Consider the following 22,003-nt stretch of genomic DNA (forward strand, 5'->3'; position numbering starts at 1 on the left):
CTTTATTATTATACATATGTGACAAAGCTGTTTAGTTTTAAGATAAATAATATTTAGTTACTGGGAGGTCTTTGGTTTAGAATATTGATATTTATTTACATACTCCGAGGAAAAAATCCCCACCGACTAGTTTTCCCCTGCACTGTCTCGCTGTGGCACGGAGCTGTGCAGCCCGTGTGTTCTGAGGCTCCCAGCCTGGTGAAGAGGCAGAAACAGCCCCAAAAGAGGAGCAGGGCTTCAAAACGCTGACAGCAGCGTGGTTTCCGTGTCAGTGCTTGCTTAGCCGCCACTTGCTGTTAACTTCTGGGGCATCACAAAGACTGGACAGTGCCTTTTGTGAGCAGTGCTGTGCAAATCTAATGGCAATAAAATAAAAATAGCAAGTCACAAGTCACCCTTGGGCTGTGCTGCGGTGCCTGCCCCCAATGCGGGCCGGTCCCATGGGATCAGCTTGGGAAGCAGCAGCCCTGCCCTGGGGTTTGCTTCCCCTTGCAGGCACCGGAGATTTCTCCTATTATAAAAGTGGTTTTGTATTTTTTTTTTCCTTTTTTAATAGAATTCCCAGCATTGTTGAACCGCAGCCCAAATCTGCGGTGAACCCCTGCTGAACTCCCCGTCCCTGCAGCCCCCCTGGCTCACTGCTCCCTGCAGAGCTGGGCAGGGGAGGGAGCACCAAATCCTTCTCCTGTGGCTCCCTAAATCCCTGCTGGGAGCCAGCTGGGAGCCCCCCAGTCCCATTCCTGCATCTCCTCAGCTCTCCTCCACCTGCGTCTGCTGGTGGTGCACGGCGAGCACAGGGTGTTGGGGGCACAGAGGGGATGCAGGGCACAGCCTCCCTGACCCAGCTGGAGCTCCCCGGGAAATGAACACAGCACAGACACAGCACAGAGGAGTACAGGTGAGTGCAGCCGGGCTGGTGCTGCTGCCTGCTCCCCATCAGCCTGCAGGATCCCACCCTTGTGTGGGACACCTGCAAACTGAAAATGTTTCCATCCTTACTATGAGGTGCAGCGCATGGCTAGCAGCCACCAGGTCAAATATTCCTCTGGAAAGAGGAATTCTCCCTTTCCCTTTCCCTTTCCCTTTCCCTTTCCCTTTCCCTTTCCCTTTCCCTTTCCCTTTCCCTTTCCCTTTCCCTTTCCCTTTCCCTTTCCCTTTCCCTTTCGTCTTCCTTGTCTTCTTCTTCATCTTGTCTTCTTCATCTTCTTTTCTTCATCTTTATTTATTTATTTATTTATTTATTTATTTATTTATTTATTTATTTTTATTTATTCTTTTTTTTTTTTTTTGGCTGATTGTGGCATGGGTAATCGATCTCAAAACAGCCTTTTCCTTGGGAGTTACTTCCTGCACCTTGGCTGTTCCCTCACTGTGTCCCCCACCAGCCCACCTCGTGGTCCCTGTGAGTCCCAGTGATGCTGCTCCACGGGCACAGGAAATTAAAAACTAAACCACGAGGCTGAGAACAGAGCGTGAAGGATGCCTGCAGCATGCTCCTTGCTTGGGGTTGCTTCTGGGGTCCTGTAGGGTCTGGGGGCTGCTGCTGCTCAGCCCCCCGTGGGGATGGCACCTTCGCAGGATGGCCCCTGGAGCAGGACCAGAATTATCCCTTCCTCTCCCCAAAACGGGAGCCTGGGCCCAGCAAACTGCCATGGTTTCAGTGGATGTAGCCGGGAGGTGGCCTCCTCCTGCCCCAACGTGAGGGCTCTTCCTTGCCTGTGAGTGCTCCCTGTGCCTGCAAAACAGTTTTGAAGGCCTCGAGCTTTCTGCAGCTTCTGGTAGGTGCCTGCGCCTCCTCTGGCCTTTTCAACCTCGGGTTAACGAGGCTGCCATTTAACTGGAGCTAACAAGATCATCCGTGTTAGCTAGTTTCAGTTTTTCACAACTGTTTGCATCAAGCACCCAAGTATTTGTTAGCCTCGGGACAAGGCAAGCACGTGTGTGTCCTGGAACAAGTGCTCGCAGCGCGGCCAGGCGAGCAGGCACGGAGATGCTGACTAACTGGAATAAATTGGCAATCATTAATTCCCTTTCTCTTTTCCCCAAAGAAACAAGGCAGAAAGCAAACATGGATGTGAGCTATCCCGCAGGCATCAAAGCCCGTGTTTACGTAAGCGCTGCTCATGCTGAAGATCTGTTGCAGAGTTGGACCCTTTGGTGAGGAGCTGACAACTCGCCTGCGAACGGACTTGGGAAATAGTCCAGGCACGGCTGCCAGCGAGGCTCTGGTTCGAGCCAGGCTGGCCCTAAAGGCTGTGGGGCTGTCGGATCTGCAGCAGGGGCTGCAGCACGAGCAGAGGCTGTGCCTGGGCTCCTCACCTTCCCCAGGGCAGAGGTGGGAGCAGGAAGAAGGATGGCCCCGTAAAACTCGAGCACGCAGCGTTTGGCCACTGATGCTGGTGAAGGTTTCTGCCCCAGGGACGGGACGTGGTGTGCGGGGAGGTTTGGTGGCTTCTGAGCATCCCAGCACGGAGCTGGCTTGGGCAGTGCTGGGGGCACTGTGGCCAAGGGTCCCCTCCTCCTGGCTCCTCACCCCTGGATAATGGGAGCTGCCAAGCAGCCACCCTGTGCCTTGCACTGAGGAGCTGGGCAGTGTCCGGCCACAAAAGAGGCAGCTCTCTGCTGTGATGATGCTCCTCGGAGGATCTGGCATCACTCCAGGTTGCACCAGGGTTGTTTCGGCCTCAGAAATATGCTGGGGCACTGGGGAGGTGCTCGAGCTTCCCTGTGCAGACAGAGAGGCTCTCATTTTTGATCTGTTTTCAACAAATTAGGAGTTTAGCTAAGCTACGCCCGTGGCTGGAGGAGGCAAAGCCCCTGGGAGGCTGTCAGTGCCTCTGCGATCTGCCCCCGGTCCAGCGCTGGATTAAAAGCAGTTTTGCCAATAACAATTTCCATAAATCTCTAGCCAAAAGCTGTATTGTTTGCCTGAACTACTCAGTGATGCGAACCCAGTTAATTAAGGATAATCAGCGTCTGCCTGTGGTGCCGAAGTTCTGTTTATCCTGGAGCTGGCCCCGGTGTCTTCTCCTCGGCTGGGGGCGGCCTCGTGAGGCGGTGACATCGGGCGGCAAATTCCCCATGGAGGAGCACCCGGCTGCTTCACGGGGGGACCGCAGAGCTTCCCAACTTCCAGGCTGGATGAGACATCTCCAGCGACAGGACGAGCGGCTGCAGCACCTTGGATGCCATCGTCCTCACCTCTGCCATCTGCCTGGATTTCGACTCCATGGCCACGGCTGCTGGTGCCAAACGGAGGTGGCCAAAGGCCTCCAGGCTCTCCACATCTTGAGCTCTGCTCTCTGGCTGAGCCACAGGAGCCCTTCCCCTTCCTCATAATCGCCCTGTGTAAATAAATCCAGCCAGACCCGAAGGAGGGACCAGTTTTGGCCAATCCCACTAGCAGAGAGCGCCCCGCAGCACTTTGCTGTGGCCCAAGAGGGGCTGGTGCTTGCAGCAGCTCAGAAATCAAGGAGAAAAACGTGTAATTCCTGATTTTCTGATGGACTCAGCCGTCACTCATTTCCCCTGTTTCTCCTTCCCCCACAGAGGGGAGAGATTTTCTTTTTTTACTACAGCAGAGCAGACACACAAACAAAAAACCCCCCCACCACCCTGTAAAATCCAGGTCACGTCCTACTCTTGGTTGGTGTGTATTTTTCTCTCCAGCACACCATCTCCAACTTACTATTCTCCTGACAGCTCTGGAGGTTTGTTTTCCAGCAAGGAGCTTATGTGGGCAATGAATGCTCCGCCAGCATTTCTGCGTGTGATTAATTGGCGGGGGAGCCCACCAGAAGTGGGATGTTTATGGGCACAGGGCTCTTATAACGTTCACTTCTGAGCCTTCATTCCACTGGTTTGGATCGTAAACTTCACTTATCACCAGACTTTTATATGTTAATTATTCCGTGTCACCGGGAGAGGGGACTTGGAGGAGTGCATGAAATAATGAGTGGCTTTGGCGTGGTGAATCAGATGCTCCTGTCTGGGCTGGCTGATAATAAGGGATCATGCGGAGGTATGGCAAAATGGGGAGGATGTTTGCCTCGGGTCAGGACATGTGTGTGTGCTGGTTTGAGCCCTGCAGTGCACATTTGCCTCTTGGAAGTTGCTGCCCCAAGATGCCACAGCTGGGGATTGAGAGTAAGAGCTGTAGGGTAAGATTTGGCACCGTCCTCCCCCGAGGCGCTTAAAATATTGAGGTGCTTTGAAAAATGGCACGTGGCACAGATCTGCGGGTTTAAGAGCCTAAACACCTATGAAAATCTGGGCTGTGCAAAACCAAGTTTTGATGGAAGTCAACGGGACTTAGCACCTAAGGGACCGGGGCCACGGGGAAACCATATCCTGACTTTGGGCGAGAACGCCTCGAATGGCATTATTTGGGGAAAAAACGCTGAAGAGGTAAATCCTTCAGGCTCTCAGAGTCTCTTCCTGTTCCAGAGGTGCTCGAAGTATTGCACACAGCCCTGCCATGCCTCTGCTCTGCCACCCCAGGGCACTGGGTGCCCACCTTGGTGTCCTGATCTAGGGGACAAGAGCCCTGGGCCGTTTGGCGTCCCAAGGGACAGCGCCTCGTGGCTTCGCATTTGGTTTAAAACGTGATAGGGCTGTCAAAATGCATTTTGCTGAAGGTGCAGGAGGCTGTTTATTCTCTGTGTGTATAGTAATTTATTAATTGAAGTCTAAATTAGCCCTCAACAGGTTAGCAGTATTTAAGGCAGAGAGCTCAAACATGCAACACATTCTTGGCACGTTTCCCTTTATTAATTAAAAACCTCTTTAAAACACTCTGCCTTCCACCTTGGAGCAATAAATTTCCACCTTGAGGAAATAATTTCCTTGTTGTATTCCATACAGAGACGTTCTGTTAGCTGCAACCCCTCTTCTCGTGTAGGCCCCATTCATCTTTCTTTCAATTTCAAAATAAACTTTAAGAACGCCGAGCTGTTCTTTAAAAAGAAAAAATTAACAAAATAAATCGACTTCTCTGCTTTTTTTAAAAATATATATATATTTGGGATTAATTCTGAGGTAGTTTACTACCTGTGCAGCCTGTGGGCCACAAAGCTCCTTCTTAATAAAAGCTCAGAGGGCTCCGGGGTGGTTCCCGGAGCCGCCGGGGCCATGGGCAGCGGTGACGGACCCGCACGGGAGGCACCGCCGCTGCCGGCAGCATTTTACGGCCCTCTCATCACCTCGGCTCTGGGTGGCTGTTTTTCTTTACGACCACGTGCCACGGCCCCGACCTGCCCGACGCCGTGACATAACTTGGCAAAAATGCCGGGGCGAGCGGCGCTGGATCCCTGTGAGTCCCTCCTGGAGGTGTGGAAAGGTCGAGGCTCCTCCATCCCCTGGGAGCTTGGAGCAGATGGGCTGGCTCTTGGGCTGCTGCTTTGATTTTGAGATGTTTCTGCGTGGGGTGTCCTCGGGTTGGATGCTACTCATGTTGACTCTTTGGTGGGGCTCGGCATCACCTCCGCTGTGCTCGGGGTGGTTGGCACCTTGCTCTCGGTGGGTTTCAAGCTGTATGTTCAGGGCCATGCCTATGCCACCTGTGGCTGAGCATCATATGGTGCTGGAGTTCATCAACACCTTGGGCATTCATGCAAAATTGGGCTAAAAACCATACTAGAGCCCATGGGGATGCTGTGAGCTGCTGAGCGCCTTTCCTGGGTGCAGTGGAGGGGTGTTAAAGCAGCCTGCTCCTGACTGCCAGAACATGGGGGCAAAGCAGCTGCTGAAGACACTGGCAGGTCAAGAGTAGATGGAGAAACACAGTGCTTGGGGTGGTTTTATGGAAAACGCCTTTGCTGCTTTAACCATCTCAGCACAAAGCCCAACAACACGGCCACAAGTCCAGAATGTCTTTACTTTTACGTTACTCATGGCAAGGTCAGCAACATCCCCTCTGCTCTCTTCAAAGGTTTGGTTCAGCGACCATCAGCACAGCATTTTCCAGGCTGCCTCAGCCAAATGAGAGGCTCTGGATCTTGGAGTGCTGCTGGAGGCCTTCAACCAACCTGTGAGTGCAGCAGGGGGAGCGTGCACCGCTCTCCAGCGAGCTCATGTCCCAGATCCCTGGGGGAATTTCCTTCGACAGACAAACTTCCCTACCTGGTGCTGCAAACTCAGAGGGGAAAATCTCCCAAGCCAACAGCAACGAGGCCTGCGCTAGCTGAGCTAACCCCGAACCTCTGAGGAACAGAGAAACTGTGTTCAATTTAAAAAAAGAAAGAAAAAGAAGAGAAAGACTTCATATGGCTCATGAGTTATGCTGCGGTTTGGAAGTAACTCCCGGTCTGCTTAAATACATTTGCAGGCTGATGGTTGGACGGACTTGCAGACAGAGGTGGATGGTTACGGGTGTAGCGATAGCTTCTTGTTCATCACCACGTTCGTCTTGCTGGGTCACCTCGTCCTCTTCAACAGTTTGTGGCACTTGTGAGTAACTCCGGCGAGGTCGGCGAGCTCTGCACGGCGGGGCTCGGAGGCCCCATTGCCGTGGTTTGCCTTGGCAGGGCTTCACTCAGGAGTACAAACGCAATCACAAGGCGGAGAGGGCGGCTGCCTGTTGGGCCAAGAAAAAGGAGATCCTGAGAAAGCAGAGGGTGAACGTGAGCGAAATCACGCCAGCAGGTGGGCTGTGGGCAGCTGTGGGCTGGGAGCAGCCTCTGCACATTTTCGGTGCTGTTTAATAGGGTGAGGTATGGATGAGCCCTCTTCAGCAGAGGAAAAAGTTCCTTTTTTTTTTTTTTTTTCCTTTCCTTTCCCCCTTTATTGTACTGAAGCAGGCTGTAGCATCTGCGGGTCAGTTTGGTAGGATCGTCGCAAGTGCAGCTGGAAGTATTGCGATGGCTCGGAGTGGTTAAAACATTACAAAGGTCTAGGAGAACTCCTAATCAACTCTGATGTGTTTTGTCTGAGTTTGTTTAACTTCAAAGAGAAGTTAAAGAAATCCTTTCAGGTCATGTCAAGCCAAGAGCCCTGTCCAGAAGCGCCTTGGACTCGCTCTCTGCTGGTGCTCAAGGGAGGTCGTGCTCCTCCCTGCACAGCCTGGTGGTGCCAAGTATCCAAAATGTTACTGAGGGCTGGGAACTCACGCTGCAGAGCCTATAGGAGAGCTTTGCACTGCTTGATAAAGGGCTTCTGCAAAGCTGACTTGAAATGAATGCATAAAGCTGTCACTGAGATGTAAATGATTGGAGCGACGTGACTCTCTGCTTCCCCCGACTCTTCTGCTCTTTGTTGCTTTTAGCGAGTGTAATCTGAAAATAATCAGTTCAGGATGGCTCCGTGGTTCCTGCCCTCGGGCCAGAGAGCTGCTGGTTCCAGGACTGGCCAGAGGCACTGGTTTTGGGGGGCTTTGGATGGTGGCCCCGAGGCTGTGGGACCTGCAGGGGTGTTGGGGACCCCCTGGGACCTCCTGCACCAGGACACGGCCATGGGGATGGGGTGCAGGTGTGGGCAAAGCCCACAGAGAGGCTGGCAGGTGATGGTCCCGTGTCACCTCCTCCTCGCTAACAGTATTTTTTTTTTCCTGGGCTTGTTGTTTTTCACCCCCCAAAATCACTCCATCTATAGAGTTCAGTTTGCTGGCGGACGACATCAAAAAGGCTGTGTGGCTCTGATGCCATCGTTACGGGGGGATTGTGTTTCAGCATCTCATTTACTGACCTGGGTTTGGTGGTTCGGAGCCTCCAGGGTTACGAAATGACCAGGTCAGTAATGTTGAGCATGAGAGAGACTCCAAGTCACAAAAAAGAGATGTCCTTTTGATGTACCGAGTTATTCCTTCGGAAGAGGTGAGCGTTTTGAGGCCATAGTCCCTTAGGACAATGCTGCTGGTGTCAGCACGAGCAGTACTGAGAGCCTAGGAAGCTCCCAGCATAGGGCACGTGCTAGAAACAAGACTGGTTTTGCTGTTGGGAGGGCTGCCACCACCTCCCAGCATTGGGGACAGCCTGAAAAGGATGCAGTGCCCGTGTGGGATCGGGCTGTGAGCAGGCAGGACGTGTCCATCACCAACCTGCTCAGTTCGTGGCCGGCAAATTCAGCGTTGGGCAGGGCTCCCGTGCTTCTCCTCCAGCATCCCTGGGAGAGCAGCAGGAGCACGTCCTGGACTCACAGCGGTGGGGCTGGGGGAGGTGTTTGGCCCCAAATTCAGGAGGTTGGGGAGGCAGGAGCACAGGGCTGGCCGGAGCTCTGCCTCAGCAGTGGACTCGCTGCAGCCCGCTGAGGGAAACGCCTAACCCCAGGCACTTCGTTTAAACCGTGTAACCAGAAAATCCTCCCACAAATCCCCCAAATGGAGACTGCTGAATTTTACATGTCTTGGGTTAACCTTAATGCGATGCAAGCCTGTGATCACAGCTTGGTACCTATTGTTTAAGCGAGCTGCGGTCTGGCCTGGCGCTCTGCAACCTTTTCAGCTGCTTCCCCTGCCCTCTGCTTGCAGAGAGCTGCAGGCTGCCTGGCCACAGCGCCCACCTCTGCCACAGAACTGTTATTCCCCAAATTCCCTTTTTCCCCATTCCTCAGTCAGCCCAGGTTCCTGTCAGGAGTCCTAATATTACTTTTCCCCCTGTATTTTGAATGCACAGGTCAGTAATAATGCTTCTTAAAATCTTTCTCTGTGCACATGCACATGCTGCTGATCCAATACCAGGTTGCACTTCTGCCGTTCACGTCTGATTTTGGGGACAAAAGTAGATAAAAGGATGCTAAAGAAAATCTTCATTCTCTCCTGAAGAATCAGTGGGAGCTTTTCACCCTCCGGGCGAAGGGAGCGGAGTTTGAGGGGCTGCTCTGTCTGCCTTACACCCTGGCATTTCGCATGGCATTTGAACGCGATCCAGCTGCCAGTGGGATATTTTTACCGTGCTCTTCTCTCACTGCAGGTTGCAGCTTCTCTACCATGAACTCGCTGGCTTATTGAGAGAGATGAAAGCAAAACATTTGCCAGATGAGAAGAAGACAAATTAAGAGCTCTGCTAGGGGGAACTAAGGGGCTGCTCGGAGCTGCAGAAAGCAGAACTGAGCTAAGTGGGTCGTAATATCTCAAGACAAAGCAGCTCCTCTCTGTGCTGGGATGCACTTTGCTATCTCCGAGTATCCTGCTTGGATCCATCCGGACGTTTTAACGCACATCCAGCCACGTGGCCTCGGGTAAGGACAGAGGAGCCCTGCGGTGTGGTGTGTACCAGTCAGGGGTACGGCTCCTTATCCTGCCCTGGGTATGACAGCGGTGAGAGCAGAGCTCGACCTGCCCGAGGTGACAGGGACGAGCCACCGTGACCTGCTCTGGCTGTGCAGACAGCCGGGATTAGCAGAGCAGGGCGTGCTCGTACATCTCTGCTTACCTGCCACGCTGTTCCCTGCTGGCACACGGTGTCAGGAACCGAGAAATCAGAGTTGGAGGGGGATGAAAGCACCTGGGGGTGCTGGGTTTTGGGGGTGGGACATCTAGAAAACATTCCTGTAAATCCCACCAGCACCAGGACCAGCAGCACCGTGCCCCATCCCTCGTGGTGCCCTTGGCAGCAGAGCAGCAGGCAGCGGCCCCAGGCCCCAAATGTCCCAAGGGGGCTCGGATCCGCAGCAGGAGCTCCTCGTAAAAGGGCTGGGGAGAAACCCCTGACACGAGATCCTGCTAGATTTGTTTTTCATGTTCTCGTTTGTAATAATTTTGCGTTTTATGAGGGATACTTCCTAAAACTTCCCCGACATGATGGAAACACATGTGGTGCTCTAGTACGCGATGTGGCCTTTTTTGGGGGAGAGACTAGATCAAAACCTGCTTTTCCCTGACAGCTATATGGGATTCACTCCACCAACCCAGACACAAGGAGGAGTGCGGGTGCCAGGCCTTCCTGCTGCGTGCCCACACCGCTCACCTCTCCAGAAATACTGCATGTGCGTGTTTGCATCCATGGTCTCCAGCTAGATTATCTTGCTAATTCATTATTTATATTTTTTTTCGCCCTTTTTCTGCAGGTAACCCACATCTGTGCCTGTGCAGGTCCCTGAGCATCGCTTGGGATTTTATCCGAAGTGCAGGTTTGCTCCTGTGCTCTCTCCAAGGACAGAGCTGAACAGGGGGGAAGCAAACACTCATTTGAGAGATGGTTTCTGCAGGCCTCAAAGCTGATAATGCCAAGGTTACAGGAACTTTGCTTATGTGAATGAACAAATCCCCCTAAGGTGGGTAGGACTGCGACATCTGTGGGACAGCATCACTGCCCTACTGCCGGTGTCACCACCAGCAACACCGAGCCCACAGCAGCTGGGTGTACCCAGCACGGGATGCAGGCTGGTGTAATCCTGGTTTTCATTATTTTAATGGTAAGATAAAGCTTTTGTGTAACGTGTAAAACAATCCTAAGCCTCTTAAGTGTTTATAAGAAGGGCTCAGGCGGGCTGAAAAAATGGCACACAGGAGGCAAAGGCTGCAGGACAGCAACCAGTGCAAAAGGATGCCAGTCACAAATGACTTGGGATAATGGTGAACTGAAAATGAAAGTCTAAGGCCAGGGAAGTGCAGCAGAGATATTGGGATACTGATTTGTGATTCAGGATGGACGTAGAGGACAGCAGTTGCAGGTAGCAAACAAAGAGGTGGAAACCGTTAAAATCTCCAACCTGCTGTTAGGTTTCTGATCTGCAGCTGGAAAAGGCAAAGCAGTCTCGAGTTGTTCAGATTCTTTAAAATACTTGTGGCCGTGCCTGGTAGCCAGAAATGTTGCTGCTTGGGAAGAGCCTTCTCAGCCTCTCGTTTCGGTGTGGAGTGTGTGTGTGTGTCCCAGGTCGGGAGCTGCAGAGGGCTGGGGCAAGGTGTGAGCTGTGGGCAGCTTTTTGGGTGGGAAAAGCCTCAACACCAGGGCCGAGAGTGGATAGGCTGTTGTATGGCACCTGGGGATGTGTGGCACATGGGCAGAGCAACCTGTAAATTACATAAAATAACCTGCATTGAGCAGGAGGCTTGCTAGGGGACAGGCTGCGATTTGGAGACCAGAGGACTCACCTGGGCAGGCAGCTTCATAGCTCTGCTTCCCCTCCCTCTGTGCCAAACAGCCCCCCTGAGCTGGGCACATGGCTCCTCCTCTCCAAAAATGACCCAATTTCTCTGCTGAAGTGGCCAAAAACCAGAGCCCAAGGGCCGTGCATCACGCAGCATGATGCTGCGCCTCGGCTTTGTCCCAGGGCACCAAGTGAGACCTGTGGGTGCTCAGCAAAGAGACCCACATATTAACGAGGAAAATTAATGTATTTGTGAGTGTGCTTCTCCTGCTCTTCGGGCCGGTGGAAATTAGGACCAGGCCAAAGAAGTCAGGAGGGCTGTACCAGTGTAAGCCGGCCTCCATAAAATAAAGAAGAGAGGCCCCTTTTGTCAGGCGATGGCTTTTCCTCAGAAGCTAAATGATACATAATGTTTATATAGTGTTTTGCCTCTCCTAAATGCAGGCTAGACATTAATTGATTCCAGGTTTGCTCTGTGAAGTAGGTCAGCTCTTTCCATTTTGCAGATAAAGGAAGGGCCGGGATTGCCAAGGGGTGCAGGGGTCAGCGGCGGCGCTGGGACACGGCTACGAAAGCGCCGCGCTCGCCCTTGCCGTTGGACCACACTAAATATACAACACCCCTGATGTATGGCGACATGGGCTGCGGGTCTGTAAACCCAGCTACATTAAGCCCAGTTCAAATGAAATCTGTTTATGTCTCCAACGCTCAGCGCTGGTCAAAGCAGGACTCGGCTAACCTCGTGCTGTTTGTGTTCAAAGCCTCTTAAACCTCCGCTCCGACCAGCTCGGAGTGAAATATAAAGCACTGGCTGGGCCCTGGCCGGGCTCCAGGGGGCCACTTCAGCCTCACCCTCTCTGCCTTCTGCTCGTGGGGCCATTTAGAGAACACATCGCACGTTTTAAACAGCGATGGAAAAAATAATTTTAATTCGCTTCTGTTTACATAGCTTTGGAAGCTTGCGAGGGTTTTGTGGAGATGATAATTCATGGCTGAAACCGGCGTGGAAAAAACCTCGCCTGGCTCTGCCAGCAGGAGGCTGGCTCTGGAGCCCTGGGGAAGGAGGGACTCGTGCCTTGGTGGGTCCCATCACCGCCTTTCATTCTGGCGTTTTGGAAGTGTCCTCCTGCCCGTCCTGCTAATGTTGAGCTATTAAAGAGTGGAACTTGGATCTGGGGAAATGCCTGGCTCCTGCTGGTTGCCTTTGATCCTGGATGCCCAGCTTGCAGACCAGCCCCTAGGGACACAAGGGGTCCCCGGGCACCTCTCTCCAAGCTGGCCCAAAAAGCCCTGATGGAGCCATGCCCTTGTGTGCACTGGATGGACATGAACGGGGATTTAGGTCCATAAAAAGTCCCCAATGCCTTTCTGACCAGCTGGGGATGATCAGGCGCAGGCACACCCATGGCACGAGCCCAGCCCGCATGTCCCACGCGTCCTCGCACGCATCCATCAGAAGACTAAGACACGGTTTTACTGTTCTATTGCACAGCAGGAACTTGTACCTATAAAACCACTCTTAATTACTTCCTAAGTCACTGAGCAGGGTGATGTTGATTTTGTCTTATAACCCAACGGGATCGTGTCTATTTAATACAACCCCCTGCCCACCGTAACTTCCTTGCCAGGGCCTGTTGCTCACAGGCTCCATGCCCCTGTGTCTGCAGCTCCAGGCTCAGAAAGGGGTCTCCACACTGGGAAAAGCACAACTGGGAGATGAGAGCCTTCAGTGGAAGGTGCTGAGCTCGGGGTCCTCCCTCCCATCGTGGCTGGATGAGGTGCACAGGAGGGATCATCCCCTGTAGCAGTGGTGCTGCTGCTCTGCTTTCCCTCTGCTCCGCCAGGTGACTTGGAGGCAATGGCTGTGACAGCAAAAATCCAAAACACCAACAAAAAACACCCATGGAGAGAGCAATAGCTGGGAACTACTCCACGCCAGCATCGGTTCCTGCAGCCTCCAGGCTCTGCCGTGGAGCTCTCTGCTCCTAACGCCACCTCTGTGATCCTCAGCGATTACCGCACAGCGTGGCAAGCGGCCGAGTGCCGGCATTGCCAAGCTCAGAAGCACGCAATTTAGCTGCCTGCTTTGCAAGTCAACCCTGCACAAGAGCTCCTGGGGGTGCCCGGAGGCGTGCTGGCGATAGAGGCTGGATGACTGCTGTTATTGCCACTTCTGGCTCTAGCTGAAACAAGTGCAGGGCTAATCTGCCTCATTAACCGGCTCTGATGTATTCTGAAAACTAATCTGCGATGTGTGAAACGTTGCTTTTAAAAGGGAAGTATCCATTTATGAGGATAAAGACGTTTGGAGGATTTTGCATACTTACCAGAGGCTGGTGTTGGCTCCCTCGGGATCTCATGACGTGTGTTCCTGCGGGGCTGCAGGACCCCACAGCGCCGTGGGACAGCGACATGGGGACAGCAGTGGTCCTGGTAATGGCATCGTGGGGGGGTGGAGGTGTAAGGCACACCCGGGGCCATCCCCACCATCACTGCCCTCTGCAATCACTTGGGTGCACCACAGTTCTTGGCTGTGGACACGGCAGAAAGACCTGTGAGTAGCACACGGGCTGAGGAATATTTTGTGTACTTAGTCATCCTGCGTGTGATTCAGCCTTTATTGGACAAGATCACCCTACCCCAGAGGGATTTTCCTTGGAAGTCTACAAATTTGTTCTGAAACTGTGCTACTGTGTGAGTCCAGCCTCCTCCCATACAGGAGGCACTCTCCAGAGGGACGCTGTGTTTGGTACAGGGCTCGCAGTAGCACCACGCTCTGGTACGTGAATGATGTGGGACCCACGGTCGGTCTCGGTGGGGACTTCCCCAGGGTCAGCCACTGGGGAGCTGGGTTAAAAAGAGATTAATAAAAGGCCTGCAATGATATTTTTGTCATAATAGAGACAACTACCTGGCCAAAAGATGAATTAATTGGTTCATATTCCTCTTGTGTACGAGCATACCACTGTTAAGTTATTCTGTACTGATCCTGGCACGGGAGGAGAGTCAGTCCCAGAGTTTTCAGACCTGACATTAATTCTTGGAGGTGTGAGAGCACATGGGAGCAAAGTCCTTGAGGATAAGAAGCAAAATAGAATCTCAGACCAGCACAGAAACTGCTGTAGCCCTGGCCCAGAGAGCAAGGGATTGCGATGGACATTTCACCTCCTGCTGTCCGTGGCACGGGGTATGGCCCAGAGGCTTCCTTTGCATTTTGCATAGAAATTGGGCCCTTACGAGCACTTGTCTGTGCCATTCTCCTGATGTGATGAGCTGGGGGTCGAGGTGGCTCACTGTCCCCTTGTATTTGACTGGGAATCAAGCCCGTGCCTGGCTCCTGCACCCTGCGGGGTGGCTGCCGAGGGGCACAGCTCGGCCAGCCAGGGGGAGGCCGTGGGGAGCCAGGTCCTCGGCGGCTGCGCCCAGTGCTATGGGGAAGAAAATGGTAAAACAAAACATTGGGAAATCTGTTTCTTATTTACTGTACTGCCAAGCTGCTCTGTGCTGGAAGCACAGTCCCAGAAAAACAGAAAGAGGAAAGGATTTTCCTGCTGAGCCTGGTGGTGGTGGGAGAGAGCCCTCGGCCTGCCACAGACTGGGGCAGATGGGGGACAGGGTCGGGGGCTCTGCGTGCTCAGGAGGGTGAGGAAATGCTCACAGGTATTCCATGTGTCTCTACTCTTTCTGAGGGGTAGGTTTGCTAAATGTTGCGAAGGACTGAAGACAGGCTGCAATACTTGGAGAAGGGATACTCGAGGCACGTTTAATGGGTTAGTTTTTGATGGTGATGATGGGTAGACATGATGTTAGACCATGATGCAAAAAAGACCAAATCTGATCCAAAAAAGATCAGATGCTGGCCGAAGTGGTTTTTTTTTTCTGGATGTTTCCATGCTCAAGGCACCATCTACAAGGGTTCTCCACAATACCCACCTACAGGGCACCAAAAGAGCTGCAGGCGCAGCCTCTGTGCTCCGTGGGCTGTGGAGCAGAGGATGCTTGGTGGTACCAGCTTGCTCTTACCAAGGCAGCAAGGTTTTATATCTACCGTTTGCACCTCCAAGCGCCCGCGCCGTCCTGGGAACGCCGGGCATTGCCCGCGGCTGCTTGCAGGCTGGAGCCTCCGCCGCACGCACAGCAAGCGGGGTAAGCTGAGCCGGGGGAAAGTTTCCCAGAGAGTTTTGGGCCGTGACGCCAGGAGCTGTAATTGCCTTGGCAGAGGCGACCACAGCTGTTGGAACCTGCCCTCTCGCCCGTGAGTCAGAGTGGAAGTGCCGGAGCCATGGGATGGCTCTGAGCAAAGATGCAAAGCTGGGAGTTGCTTTCCGAGCTTTTCGTTTCCTCGCGGGCAAGTCTGAGAACGGCGAGCGCGGGAGCAGGAGAGCCTCCTGCTGCCTTGAGGCCTGCCTGCACCCGCAGAGGTCGTGCCAGCACCGCAGAGATGGGGCTGATCTGGCCCCACCATCCCCTTCCCGCTCAGAGCACAGGCGGCACAGTGGTTCCTCTACACTGGGCACCTGCCTGTGTGCAGCCCAGTTGGGAAAAGAGCAGGAGATACAGCAGGTTTTCAGCTTTTGCTGCATCAGTCTGTGTGGTGTGTTTGGCTCTTGGGGTTTATCAGTTCCCCTCTGCTCTGTGCAGTGGGATCAGGGGTGGGTGAAGCCTCAGCATCACCTGCCCCGGAGCAGGGACGGCTCTGCTTGGCTCTGTGCTGCAGGCAGCATCGCATCTCTGCCTGGGACCTCACCCCAAAACCAACCCCAAAACCCACCTGCAGGTGTGGGAACCATTTCCAGCACGGGGATACCATCGGTGGGTTATGATCAACCCAGCTCCATGAGATGGCTGAAGTGGTTGGGAAGTGGTGGCAGCAGGGATGCTGGAGGTGGACGGGGACCTCTCTGGGGATGGGTGGCCATGGAAGCCCCAGCACCAAGCTCTCCCTGACCCCGGGGAGGTCCTGTTGCCTCCAGGCTCTCTGTTCGTGGCTCGGAGCCATCTCTCGTTTAGTCCCAGTGAATTACCGAGCCCCAGGAAGCCTCCCTTACTTAGGCTTTTGTAGAAGTCGGGGGCTCAAATTGAGCAGGAGCTTGGGGAAACCATTTCCCTTGTTAAAATAAATGTATTAGTTTAATACGTACCAGGAGAGGATAGGGAGTTCTCCTTGTTAAATATTTACCAGTCAAACCCTGCTGAGGACTTACTTGGAGCAATTCAGCTTTAGTGATTTCCTTCTATTGTGGTCTAAGTCTCCAACATCGCCGGGAAACCGCTTGGCAGGGCCAGGAGGGCTGAGCCGGATCCGCACCCGCCCGGGGTGATGGAGCGAGCCGCCTTGCTCCCACAGGACAGCAGGATGCAGGAGAGAGAATAAAATAAATGTTAAAAAAGGATGAGCAGAGCCACAAAATGCTGCTCCGTGCCTTACCTGCCTCAGCAGCCCGAGAGCATGGTGGTGGGCACACCGCAGTGGAGCTTCGTGAGGAGTTGTTTCCATGGGGGCTGATCCCTCCGGCTACGGGTGGGTGTCTTTGAGAAGAGCCCAGGCTGTGAATTATCTTCGTGTCTGTAAGACGTCCCCTCCGCAGCCTGATGGTGGTGTTAAGCCATATTCCAGTAATCTCTCACAGCTCAGGATTTCCTGACACAGCTATTCTAGGAGAAGAATCGTGCATTTATGATATTTATATGTGTACATTAACTTCACACGCATGCTAAGAATCAAATATTAATTTACAAGTTTATATACCGGCAATCTTTGACAGTTCAAGATTTCTTCATATTAGTAACACATTTTTTTCTAATCAAGCTAAATTCAGATTATTTGGTGACCCCAGATTGTTTTGTAACCCTGTTGCTTCTCCTGAAATTCCCTTGAATAAAATGGAAATACAGCCCATGTGAAAAACGCTGGGGGTGTCCATGGCAGTGCTACAGACCTGGTGGTCACTCGCTCTCCTCTGCTATCTCCTGATAGCAGATTTTCACAGATTGCCTCATCGGGTACTTTTTTAAAGAAGGGCTCTATTAATAACGCTAAGAGAAAACAGATGTGTCAGGTTTGCGACCAGAAACGTGGATATTCCAGGAGACATCAATTGTTGGAAGTAAACAACAGCCCCGACTCGACAAAGCCCTTAAGCAGACACTTAACTTTAAGCAGGCACTTAGCGCGGGCTTCAGCGGGCGTCAACATATGTCCTGCTGCACGAGGAGGGACTTAAGTACGCACTTACAGTTAAGCTCGTGCTTAAGTGCTTTGTTGAATTGGGGCCAACACTTCAGCTCTCCCTCTGTCTCACTCACATTAACCATGCCTGACATCAAGGAAACTCAAACAGGGACCGCTGCAGTCACCTACTGGCGTTGCTTTCATCCTCCGGAGGGTGGCTGCATCAATTTTGTGCTCTGGGTGGCAGGGTCAGGGTGTCCTGGGCATCTTCATGTCCCCATCACTCCTGGGGAGCCCCACACCCCATAGGATCACCTGGCGAGGAACTGTCACGCTCATAAACCCCAATGAAAATCCCTCCTAGGAGTAATCTCTTTTTATTTTGAATGTTTTTTAAATTGAGATATTTTTCAGTAATATTTTGTATGTTTTTTAAATATACTTCTTTACTTTCTGCTTTATTATTAGTTTTATTATTATTATTATTATTTTAACCCTGAGGACCAAGAGGTGCACTGTGCAATGATTTAGCCTCTCTGGTCAAGACTTAGTGCATGAAAACTGAATTTTGCTCTTTTTTCTCTTGTAGCTTTTTCTCTTACTACCTCCCCCATTCACTGAGCAGTGCGTATCAGCAGGCAGGTATGAATGGAAAAAGCCCTCATGGGTTGCCAGCGACCTCCTAAGCCAGCCTGGATGCCCTAGGGTCAGCCTGAGACTTTTTTTCTGGATGCTCCAAGATCAGTCCGGGCTCTTCTTGGCTGCAGGTCTCTCACCTTCACCTCCAGCCAGAGTTTGCTGGGACTGAAGGCTTCCCTTCCTGGCCACTGGCACTTGAATCAGCATCACGAGGAGCCTGCAGTCGTTTCTGTGGCTTGGGATCAAATCTTAATCATTTGCTCATAGGCTTTTCTTTGCAGCACATCAGGCTCCCATGAAAGCAGAGCAAACCTGGTGTCACAGGCTGGCCAGAGCATGGCAAGGGAAGGAAACAGTGCTGGTACCTCCAGGCCCAAACCGTCCAAGGAGAACCCAGAACCAAACTTTTCCATAGTTTTCCAAATTTGTAGGTGAAATTCTTGCCTTGTTATCATCATCTGCTTCAGTGGGGCCAGAGCTGTGTTCCCCCAAGACCTTATTTCTGGGCAGTCTTTATACTGAGGGTACTCCCTGGAAGAGAGGAGCCGGCTGGACAGAAACCTGCTCTGCCCCTGCCACCTGCAGCAGCTCTCTGCACAAGGAGTGGTGGCCAGAGAGGCACACGGTCACTGCAGGAGAAAGGATTTTGTTTTACAGACCAAAGCCAAGCGTGGTGAACCTGTGGCCTTCACTTGAACAAGACTCTGAGAGTGTCGGCTAGAGCCTGCTGTAAGCTTTCTTCAATAACAGCTCTACTAACAGCCTCGAGGACCAGCTCCTTGTTACTTATTTCCTTGCAGATGGCAGCATCCAAATTCCAGTTATTTCTGTCTTGGAAAATGAAAAACCCGACCAGAAGAGAAGGAATGTGAGCTTGCAGCACAGTTTGGTACCTGGAAGACTCCGGGCTGGGGCGCGCGCTCCTGATTTACGGCGTACTTGTTAAAACCACTTGTTCTTGTCATAACAAAACAGATCGAAGTGAAGTTTGGGAGAAGGTCTCCTTCTAGTTGGCACTTCATCATGGCTTCTTACTCCTTCTTAGGTTCTGGGGGTTTACAGTTATATAAAACTTAATGAATCAGTATACTTTAGATTTCCTTCCTAATGCATATGGGTTCAATTAACTGCGCTGTTTGCTTATTTAAGCGTTTTCATTAAATTGCTTTACTATATTTTCCCGCAATTGAAGGGGAACATGGTGGGGCTGATGCCATCTGCCACCATCAGTTTAGCAGAACTTTTTGCTTTGTTCAGACCCGTTCTGTTTTATTATAAGAGACCCTCCTACCCCCCGCTCCCTGTGTGCCACGCTCTTATTGCATTCTCCTCTTCTAGCTGCAGACTGATAAATAAAAGCCTTGTACAAGGACCTTCATGTATGGTATTTTTAAGGAGCTTTTTTACAAGATCAGGTTGTGTTTTGCTCCCCCTTCCCTCCCCCTGCTTGCAGATTCCTCTTTGCTCCAGCTTGTGAATAAATAATTGTTGCTATTACAATACCTAGCAGCTCTTGCTGCCTGGCTCTGTGGGGTAGGGGGTTGCTCTGGCAAAAACACGGCCAGATTACATTCTCAGCCCAGGACACCAGGACAAGGTCTTTTTGGTGCTTTTTAAGGAAAAGCAGAATCAAACCAACTCACCTAAAGCTCCTTCTCATGACAGGAGGTGCTCTCCTTGCCAGTGCCCTTGCTTCTCGCAGACCTCACTTCAGTTTTGGGTCCTGTGCCTCTAGGACTTGCTGCACTGCCCTCTCCCCAGTGTGGAGGCAGTGGTTTATTGCTTTCCTCCTTGTGGCTTCAGTCCATCCTCCTGAGCTGCATCTTGCCAGCCTGGGTGCTCATGATGGGCAGCCCTGAGCTTCCCTAAGGACCGGTGGTCCCATGGGGGATGCTGCCAGCACCCCTGAAACAGCTCACACTGCTCTGGGGATGCCCATCCAGGAGGGACGGTGCCTGTCCCTGTTTTGCAGCTGGGCAAACTAAACTGAATAAACTCACCTGTGCTGTTTGGGGTGCAGACTGCGGGCTGTTACACAAATCTGGTGCTTTACGGACATCACTAATAGGAAAAACACCTCCTGAAGAATAAAAGAGAAGGGAAATCGTTCATCCTGGAATGTATTCCACAGGTTGACTTTCTGAAAGGCAGTGTTTGAAAATGTGTTATCTGTTACTTCTTGGTTAGAGAGCAGGGGAAGGCACTCTCGGATCAAGCTGCTATTTTGTGACACAGTCTGGGAGGAAGACGCCCAAGTGTTTTATCATCTTCTGCTCCCTGCTACAGGCATTTTGTACAAGGGAAGATGCAAGGAGAATAAATAACTTGCCCTAAAGGTACACAATGAATCTGTGGCAGGGCCAGCAAAAGAGCTGTTGTTAACCATTGCTTGCGAGAGCCTTTCCCAGGCAGTAAGTTTGGAGAGGGCATGCAAAGCCCAAGGAACGTGCTCTGGCCATGCAGGATGATGCTGTGGCATCCCCATTGTCACACTGTGCCCCTTTGGTTCATGGAACAATGAACCAAACAGGTCCAAGAACAAATAGACAGAAAAAAAGATAACACCCTGCAAACATTCAGTATCCAGTAAAGGGAAATTTTAGAAAAAGTGCCATGTGGCAACATACACTTAAACTGGAAGGAAAAGAATTTCCTCAGTTACCTCCCCCCTGCCTCCTGCAAAGTGTGTATGGACATTTTTTTTTCCACTTTTTCTTCCTTTTATTATTTTTATAAAGCTTTTCTGGTTTATATATATATATGCCAGAAAAAAAATATATCTCATATAAAAATATATAATATATAAAAATATATAATTATATATATAATTTTCTGATATATATACATATATATATTTTTTTTTTTTTTCAGTGGCAAATGCAGCAAGGGCAACACAGTTCTTACAAAACATTACAGGGTCAGCAAATCAACTGAGGGGGGGAAGATCAGCTGGAAAAATGTCAGCTGGGACCCTCAGTGGCTGCCCCGTCCCCCCGCCCTCCTCCAGCCTCTCCCTGCCTGGTGCGGGGGACCCTGACCCCTGCCAGCAGCCCTCAGGCTGCAGGGACCTGCCTGCAACTGGCTGGGTTTGCCAAAATTGTAAGGAATCACCTGAAAAAAAAAACCAACCTGGTGCAGAGCCTGGGTTTTCTGAGAGTGGCTTGAGAGACCTGCCAGCTCCAAGCTCTCTCTGGTGCCTTTTCTTCTTGAAGTGAGGCATAAAATAAATTGGAGCTGCTGGCTGTGGTAAACAATCCCTCAAAACATGCCCATTCTTGATACCCCAAATGCAGATACACAATGGTGGAAGAATAGGGAGAAAGGGGAAAAAAAAAGGAAAGAAAAGAAAAAGAGAGAGAGAAAAAACCCGACGCTTCCAAGACACTAAAAATAGACTCTGATCACTTACCAAATGGTAAAATGAAAATGATTTGCTTTGAATAGTCTCCAGAAAGGCTCAGATACAATGTCTTGTGGAGCAAAATTGAATCAGTTGAAAGTGCAGACGCCAGCTCAGCCTAATCCCTCCCAGCTGCTTTGCTTTGCTTTTTTTCCAACAAGCAGCCCCTAAAAGTCGTCTCCCTAATCCTGCAAACTGAAATTCAATCTTGTATTTTTTTTTTTAAATCAAGTTTCAAGCCTGGGGCTTGCAGGGTGGGGGAAGAGGAGAAGGGAGGGCTTTGGGGTTGCCTCCTTCCCCTTGCCCTGACTGCAGTAAACACAGCCTTGAATTCAAGGAAAAGCTTTAGACTACAATTCACTTGGCTTGAGCCAAACACACAAATCTGATGTCTTTAAAGCCCCTCCAGCAGACGGTAGATAGCTTTGAGATGCTCACTAAATGGCTGTCTGCTTGCTGCCTTTTTGTTGTTGATTGGGGGCCCAAGGAGACCTTGTCTCTGGGTTGTTTTCTGTCTTTTTTTCTTCTTCTTTTTTTTTTTTTTCCTTTTTTTTCTCTCTCTCTTTTTTTTTTTTTTTTTTTTTTTTTTTTTTTTTTTTTTTTTGTGTGTGTGTGTCTGCTTTTATCAGTGAGTTTGGGTTGGGCATTTACCGATACAAAGACCAAGACAAACAATTTCTGACACAGGCGGGTGATTGCGGCCGGCAGCGCCTGTCCAGGCCCTGCTATCTCGGCGCGTATCGGGAGGTATTTATGACACCTTCCCAAGA

General features: G+C 51.4%; 1 long non-coding RNA gene across 2 annotated transcripts; it reads right to left on the bottom strand.

The window, feature by feature from the left end:
- Positions 1-15,017: 15,017 nt before the first annotated feature.
- Positions 15,018-21,378, bottom strand: LOC139998704 (uncharacterized). Of its 2 annotated transcripts, XR_011803427.1 has the most exons (5): positions 21,243-21,378; positions 19,834-19,913; positions 19,477-19,698; positions 18,727-18,881; positions 15,018-16,677 (listed from the first exon to the last, which is right to left on the bottom strand). It is a non-coding gene; the product is annotated as an uncharacterized lncRNA (long non-coding RNA). The 2 variants fall into 2 exon arrangements; XR_011803426.1 differs by having other exon boundaries at positions 19,477-19,913.
- Between the last annotated feature and the right edge of the window lie 625 nt (positions 21,379-22,003).

The sequence above is a fragment of the Anas platyrhynchos genome, chromosome 14 (genome assembly GCF_047663525.1).
Source record: "Anas platyrhynchos isolate ZD024472 breed Pekin duck chromosome 14, IASCAAS_PekinDuck_T2T, whole genome shotgun sequence".
In the NCBI taxonomy this organism is placed as follows: Eukaryota; Metazoa; Chordata; class Aves; order Anseriformes; family Anatidae; genus Anas; species Anas platyrhynchos.